General features: G+C 29.5%; 1 protein-coding gene across 4 annotated transcripts in view; it reads left to right on the top strand.

Annotated features, from left to right (window-relative positions):
* LOC117169630 (elongation of very long chain fatty acids protein AAEL008004-like) overlaps window positions 1-7,685 on the top strand; it is a 51,727-nt gene that overhangs the window by 1,484 nt on the left and 42,558 nt on the right. Inside the window, exons 1-2 of one of the 4 annotated variants that reach the window (XM_033356097.1) lie at window positions 1,959-1,981; window positions 2,639-2,929. The exons of the other annotated variants lie outside the window; for them this stretch is intronic. The gene's annotated coding sequence lies outside the window, so the exon portion shown is untranslated. Of the gene's footprint in view, window positions 1-1,958; window positions 1,982-2,638; window positions 2,930-7,685 lie in introns of those variants that run through there. 4 annotated transcript variants of the gene reach the window in all.

Consider the following 7,685-nt stretch of genomic DNA (forward strand, 5'->3'; position numbering starts at 1 on the left):
TATATTTATTTATAGTAATTTGGAAAAGAACTATTAGAAGGTAAACACTCTTTAATTGAACCGTACAAAGTTAAATTTTACAAATGTCAAATTTTATTTTTAAATCTTACCATAGAAAATCTACAATGTTTGTTAATCAGATTTCAAACTTGAACTATATAGGATTTGAGTTCAACTTTATAACTCAAATATTTTCGAACTGAAACTATACAAATTAAATTTTGTTGGAAAATGTAAAATATTTTAGCCAGTCAATCAAAAATCTTGCACTCATTATTGTTGAATACATGATTGTTTGTGTACTGCGTGAATCCGACTTTCAGTAGCAGTTTTCAATTTGTTCTTCTGGATTTTCTTAAATTGCAGTTTCCAATTCAGGAATTTTAATTCTAAAAAAGAATTTCTTAAAGAAATAATATAAATTTTATATGATACGTTAATCATAAAAGCAACAATCCTGTCATTAACTTTTTGCCCAAATGTTTTAAAAATGACAAGCGGATTCTACTCTTAGCATAGTGGTCACACTGGATTCATTGGACCCCAATGCTATTTGGACCAGTTTAAATTTTTTTATAATGAAAAAACGCGAGAACATTTTTCTCGACAAATTTGACTTTCTTCTTCGCTTTTTTCACAAAAACATTCATCAAAATTTCAATTTTTGAGACACAGCAAACAAACTTCCTGTTTCAAAAAACTCTGTTTATGAGATAAACTATGTATTTTATTAATAATAATTGATCATTACTGATCAATAATAATAATAATAATAATAATTACCTCTAGCCTCGGTGGATCAGTTGGTTAGACACTCGGACTTCACCTCAGAGGTCCGGGGTTCGATCCCTGAGCCGGTACCTCTAGAAATTTTTCAATTTACCTTTACCGAGGTTCTGGTGGTTCGGAACCCACCTTAAGCTTTAGGTCCCCCCATCGTGTACTTGACTGCAACCCAGTCCATCAATGATGGGGTAAAAACCAGGCTTTGTCCAATATGTCTGGGCAGACTGCTCTCATCAGATCACTTGATTGCATTATAAAAATGCGTTCGTGACTGATGATATATACCAGGACAGCCCCGTGCAAAATGATCAAATAAAAATCCAACTCTAACCAAAAATGCCTTCGACATATTGGGCAGTATAAGCCTGTGACAACATTTCAACACAGAAATGACTTTTAGGCCTGCAAATAATGGGGCCATGTCAGTTGTTGGAAAGTGGAGGATCATTTCCGAAGTAATTTTTTACATAGAATCCGAATCTGAGGTCAGAATTAGCACCGGACGTCAGGATTTTGAGATATTTGAGGTTATGTACCCAAAAATGGCGTTTATTGTTACTTTTGAGGCTATGTACAGAATATACAAAATTTTTTGGGATTTGAACAACCCCGAACGCCCCCAAGTACAAGTTTTCAAGAGAAAAAACATAGTAGTAAATGTCTGCCTCAAAGTATTTAAAGTAAATGCTCAAGACATAATTATATCTCGTAAATCATAAAAAAGACATATCTCGTAATTTCAAATTGGCGTAACTTGGTAAAGAAAAATGATAATTGAACTCTGCGACTCTACAATTAAAGAAAAAGAGCAGTACTATATGATACAACTAAAGGAAAAATCCCCAAAAATGTTGTGTCTTCTGTACACAACCTTAAATGCAGCAGAAGCCGCCATTTTTTTGGTACATAACCTCAAATATCTTAAAATCCTGACGTGATAGGCCAATTTTGACGCCGGATTCAGATTCAACGTAAAAAATTACTTCGGACATGACCCTCCACTTTCCAACAACAAAACCATGTTGGCCTGTGTAATTAATTAAATATAATTAAATAATCAAATCTATTTTTCAAATTAAATTATTACTAATAATTATTAATCAATTATTTAATTATTGATTTTATTATTAATTACAGTGAACCCTAGAGAAGGGCCCCCTGATATATTTCTTCCGAGAATTGACACCGCGAAGTGGTAAAAAACGTTTTTCTTTGTTCATAAACCTAATATTTGAAGATTGGATAAACGGAATTGAATGAAATTTAGACTAAATACAGTTCACGTCATACTTGATAAGGGGAAAATACTCAGAAGATCCAAATATATTTTTCAAGGCCGGAAAATGGGTACTTTTCATATTTGATGAATAAACTGACTGAAACTTTTAGAAATAATGATAAATTTTTTATATTAATACTTAAATTTCTTTATTTACATCGACCAAACTAAAATCCAAAGGAAAATTTGTAACTCCGATTTTTCATTTTCCTGGAAAATTCGATAAAATACAATAACTTTGCCAGCTAAAACCCTGAAAATTCACGTTTGTTCATGTTTTATCAAATTTTCCTTTGGATTCCAGTTTAACCGACGTAAATAAACAAATTTAAGTGTTAATATAGAAAAATGTACTATTGTTTCTAATAGTTTAAGTCAATTTATTCATAAAATATGAAAAGTAAACGATTTCATATGGATTTTCCGGCCTTGGAAAATATATCTGTATCTTGTGAGTATTTTTCTCTTATTAGGTATGGCGTGAACTGTGTTCAGTCTAAATTACATGCAATTATGTTCAGACAATCTTGAGATATTTGGTTTATGATCAAAGAAAATCGTTTTTTATCACAGTGTGCCGTGCCACAAGTAGGAGTATATGGAGCCGCGCGGGTTGAGGGGTGGTCACTCAGGCGTGAACAAACAGAAGCGTTTTTACGAAACGGCACTCTATCTGGGTAATACCCCACCTCCTCCAGTCCCATAACCAGCCCAGTCTCAGAATTTCACTGTAGTTCCATTCTAAACCGTCTCTTCAAAGGTACGATTGACGCGGTTAGCCTGGGGTGCTCTGAACCCAGCGTGACCACTACCGGTTGAATATAAATTTTCTGCATCTTCAATTTAGTGCATCGAATTTTTAATGTAAGTAATTTTATTTGATGATACAATTAATTTCTGAATGTTTCTAAATTCTTCTAAATTAAAGGAAAAATTGGAGGCCGTTTAAATGATGAATATTTCAATGTTTAAAGACATTTTTAATATTATCAAAACTTCTGAAATTTCTGAATAAATTTACAATTAGATTGAATTATTCATACAATTGCCTTAAAATATTCTGAATAAGTTTTTAAGGATCTTGTAAATCTTATACACTGTTTAAAACTATGTTTAAGTAGGCTGTGTTTACCCGTCCCGAAAAATCTGGAGACAACTTTTCGGGACGACTAGTCAATTCTATGAAAATAATTTTATTGCTAAGTGAATATTTAAAAGATTCCAAAAAAGTTAAGATATATTTAATTTGAATTAAAAACATTATAGAGGGTATATTCTTGGTTATAACAAAAATTTTGAACATATAAAAATTCTTTTTCCATCAAGTTTTTATTTGTTTTGCGGACTCTTTATGTAGCTGTGAATGGATTTCGAAGGAGTACGTCCAAATTTTAAACTAAATTCTTCAATGCAGAAATATTTTTAAAGCAATTTATTAAAAACTTTGTGAAATAATATTATATTATTATTAAAATTTTAAATGTTGCTTTAATTTTTTTTATATTTATACACATAACATACATCTTATATAGAAAAATAAGTGGAACGAAATTCCCTAAATTGCGCACTCAGTGTTCTTCAATACATTATTGGTTGCAAGCTGCGTAAATCCGACTTTCAGTGGCTGTTTTCAATTTGTTCTTTTTTCATGAAAAAACGCAAAAAGAAAGTTTTACGAGAAATTTGACTTTTTCCAAAAAATGTTTATCAAAATTTCAATTTTTGAGATAAAGCAAAAAAATCGTGCCCTTTTACTCTAAAAATTGTATAGTTTTAAGAGAAAATAAGGTCAAAAAACTCATTTTAGAAGAAAAACTGTATATTTTATTATTAATTATTTCTAATTACTAATTAATAAGAATAATTAGTACTAATTTTATGACTTATTATCGCTATTAATTCATTATTAATTATTTCAAAGTTTAAAAATATTTATAATATTTTCAAAACTTCTAAAATTCCTAAATAACAAATTGGGGGGGGGGGGGTGAAAAAGGGTATGGACTAGTCGTACCGATTTTTCGGGACGGGGATTCAATTTTATGAAATTTATTATTATGGATCTTTTTAAATTCTTAGAAGAAATTTCAATAATTTTAAAAGATATTTAGAAGTTATTAAAGAAGTTAAAAAAACAATTTAAATTTTGAAAAGGTTTAAAAAACTTTTTAAAAAGGTTGATTACTGAAGATTTCGAAATAAAATTGTCAAGTACAGTGAAACTCTTCAATAGCCCTCCCTTCTATTGCCTTTCCGAGAATTGACGCCGCGCCGCAACTAGGTGTAACAGGTGCTGCGGGGGATCTGCGGCTGTCACTCAGGCGAGCAGTCAAGCGTGAACCAATAAAAGCGGAGCAGGCTATAATGAGTTAGTTGCCACCCACAGTCAGCCCCGAAATCGGCGCTATAGAAGAGTTTCACTGTATTTAGAAAATTTTGAAAGGGTTGAAGATAAAAGAAATTCTTAAGGTCGCTGGGAATATTTAAAGCGATTTTTTATTTTGAACAATTAATATGAAGAAAATATTTAAAATGAAGTGTCTCATCGCACCGAAATTCGGGATGAGTACCTAATCAGATATTTTTCATAAACTTGGTAAATGGTTTCCCAATTCCCCCATTTTTTCAGGACAACTTGACACAGACTATTTAAAAATATTTTCAAACAGTGCAGAAGATTTCAAAAATTCTCCAAAATTATTCCGGAAGATTTTAAGACAATTTTAGGGATAATTTGAGTTAATTAAAAATATATTTAGGAATTTTTGAAGTTTTGAAGATATTACAAATATATTTGGGCTTTAAAAGATTTCCGAAAATTTTAAAAATATTTATTTTTTATTTTTCCAGCAGCAAACAGTCATAAAATCATTTTAACTGACTCAAATTATTTCTTTAATTTAAAAAAAATTATCTTAGAAATTTTCTAGATACTTTTTTGAAATATCTGAAATCTTTTAAAATCATCTTGAATTTTACACAGAATCCTAAGAAAAACTTATTTATATAGCCTTAAAGCAAATTGGCTTCGACACTTAGAAAATAAATAGTTATTAAAAATTTGTGTTTGTATTAAAAGTTGTGTTTCCTTTCAATCTATAATTTGACTACCATTTTTGTTCTTTTTTGACTGCAACATTTTTTTCTTTGAAATTTGTTTTTTTTTTTGGTAGAAATTAAAATTTTTAATTATTAAAATTGCAATTGTTTGTTTAATATTAACATCTTTTTTAGTTATAATATTAACTATTGCAATTTTCCTTGAGTATTCATAGTTTTCGAGGTAAAAATTAATCTGGTTTATAGAAAGTTCGTTACTTTAAAAAAATATTTAATATTTTATGGTTGAAAATACAAATGTTTAAAAATTAATCTTTTTTGGTTAAGGGTTAAACTATGTTATTAAAAATTTGCTTTTTTTTGGACGAAATCACCCTTTTTTAAAATAAAATAAAAATGTTTTTGGAATGAAATATTGGGGCCGTCCACAAATCTTGTGACCCTAAAAATAGTCTAAATTGACCCTCACCCATTTGACGAATTGTTGTAGCCGTCCCCGTTCCCATTGGAAAGGAAAAATTGGTTTTTCTTTGAATATTATTCATGATAATATAATTTGATTAATTGATTAAAAATGTAGATTAAATTTGTTAGTACGCGATACAATAAGCTGACGAAAAATTGAGGGAATAAACAAATTCATTTGATTTACTTTGTCACGTGACGCTTAGAAAAACCCAACCCTCTCGGGCGTGACAAACTGGGACGACACCCCCCCCCCCAACCCCATATTGGCACGAGATTTAGGGACGGCCCCATTAAGTATTACATCTTTTTTTTAATTTGGTTTAAGATGAACTTTTATGGTATTTTCAGTTAACAAAATAGTGCCAAAATTGACCAAATCCCATGCATTTTGTCCATCGTTTAGCCCTCAGCGCTCAACGAAGTAAAGTTAGCTAATGGTTAAGTGTAAATTCCTAATAGAGTAAATAGCTATTGCAATTTTTAATTTGTATTAAAAATTATTTTCCCCTCAAATCGAAAAACTACACGCGTGATCATGCTACTAAATACTAATATCCAGGAACAAAATCGCAATAAAGCAAATATTTTGCAGAACAAGCTTTTGGCAACAAAATAAAAACTTATTTCTAAAACGTGTTCCATAGAAGACTTTAGCAAAATATATGAAGTACTTTCTTTTGTTACGTCTTAAGGTAAATATCGTCAAGTTGCTGAAATTTCACAAAATACGCGCGTGATTCTAGATTCTGGTGATGAAATTTCAGTGTCAATGTCACTTCATCAAACCCTGCTTTTACCGTTACTTTTATTAGGAGATATTTTAAATAGAAAAATGTTGATTAGTTATTTGAACATATTTATTAGATAAAGCAAAAATCATGAAACTTTATTTTTCCAGATTAAGATTTTTGTTTTAAATTCCTCAAGGAACTGACTTTGAAAATAAATTAATGTTTATATTATTGGATTAACGCGGAATGCATATAATTTTCATAAATCCGTATATGGAATGCTGTAGAGATAAACCAATAATTAAATTACTTGATCTGTATCTGAATGACGTAAGAAATTCTCTACTAGGAGTGGATAAATATAAAAAAAATGGCAACATGTTCGCAATGCAAGTTTTAATCAAAGAAACCAGTTTATTCATCCTTAAAAATAGTTGAAAAATGCATCAAAATTTGTGGAAGATGCCAACCAAAATTATATATAAAATTCAAAAATTAAATAATACAAATAAATATTAAATATAATTAATTCGTAGTTATTGAAGCAATGTCTCTTACGCACTTTCAATTTGCAGAAAGAACAAATTGTTTACTTATTTATGTTTAAAAAAATGTAATTCCACATTTTTATGTGAAAAAAAGTGATAACAGCAACATCACTTAAAAGGAAAAGTAGATATTGCATCAATAATATGAATAAACTTCCTTTCTGTTATCCTGTTTTTTCTTTGCAATTACGTGCTAAATTAACAGTGCAGTTTCAAAGGAAGAGAGTTATGCAATATATGCTGCAAATAAATCATAGTAAATGTTATACACTTATTATCCGTTAAGAAAACTCTCTTCTCTAGCAAATTACATACATATGTATTTGCATGTTTCACACCTCCAGGAGTCGACAGCACATTTTTGCAACGTTGGCAAATGAAATCATTGTTTAAATTTGCTAAGCATCAACCTTAAGATATTGCCAATTTTTACAAGCAAATTGGAAGGAACTCATTTTCTGACAAAAAGCTTAATTTAGACTGTTTTAAATGAACACTTTGCCTTTAAGGTTTTGAATATTGAAAGTATACAGGATCAAGTATTAATAAATTAATAATAGTGTTTCAATGTTAAGGTATTTAAATTAAAAGAAATATTTTTTCAAATTTATTTTATTCAAATACTTATAATTTCAAAATTACAAGTAAGGATCCATGAAACTTTGGAACCATTTTAAAGTTTTAATAGTTTCAAATATTTAAACTCGGGAAATTTAAAATACGAGGGTAGTTCAATAAGTCCTTAGAATGAAGTATAAAAACAATTTTTTTTGGGTAAATTTTTTTTTATTTTTCAACATAATCTCCTTGGAG

Source organism: Belonocnema kinseyi, chromosome 3 (genome assembly GCF_010883055.1).
Source record: "Belonocnema kinseyi isolate 2016_QV_RU_SX_M_011 chromosome 3, B_treatae_v1, whole genome shotgun sequence".
NCBI lineage: Eukaryota > Metazoa > Arthropoda > Insecta > Hymenoptera > Cynipidae > Belonocnema > Belonocnema kinseyi.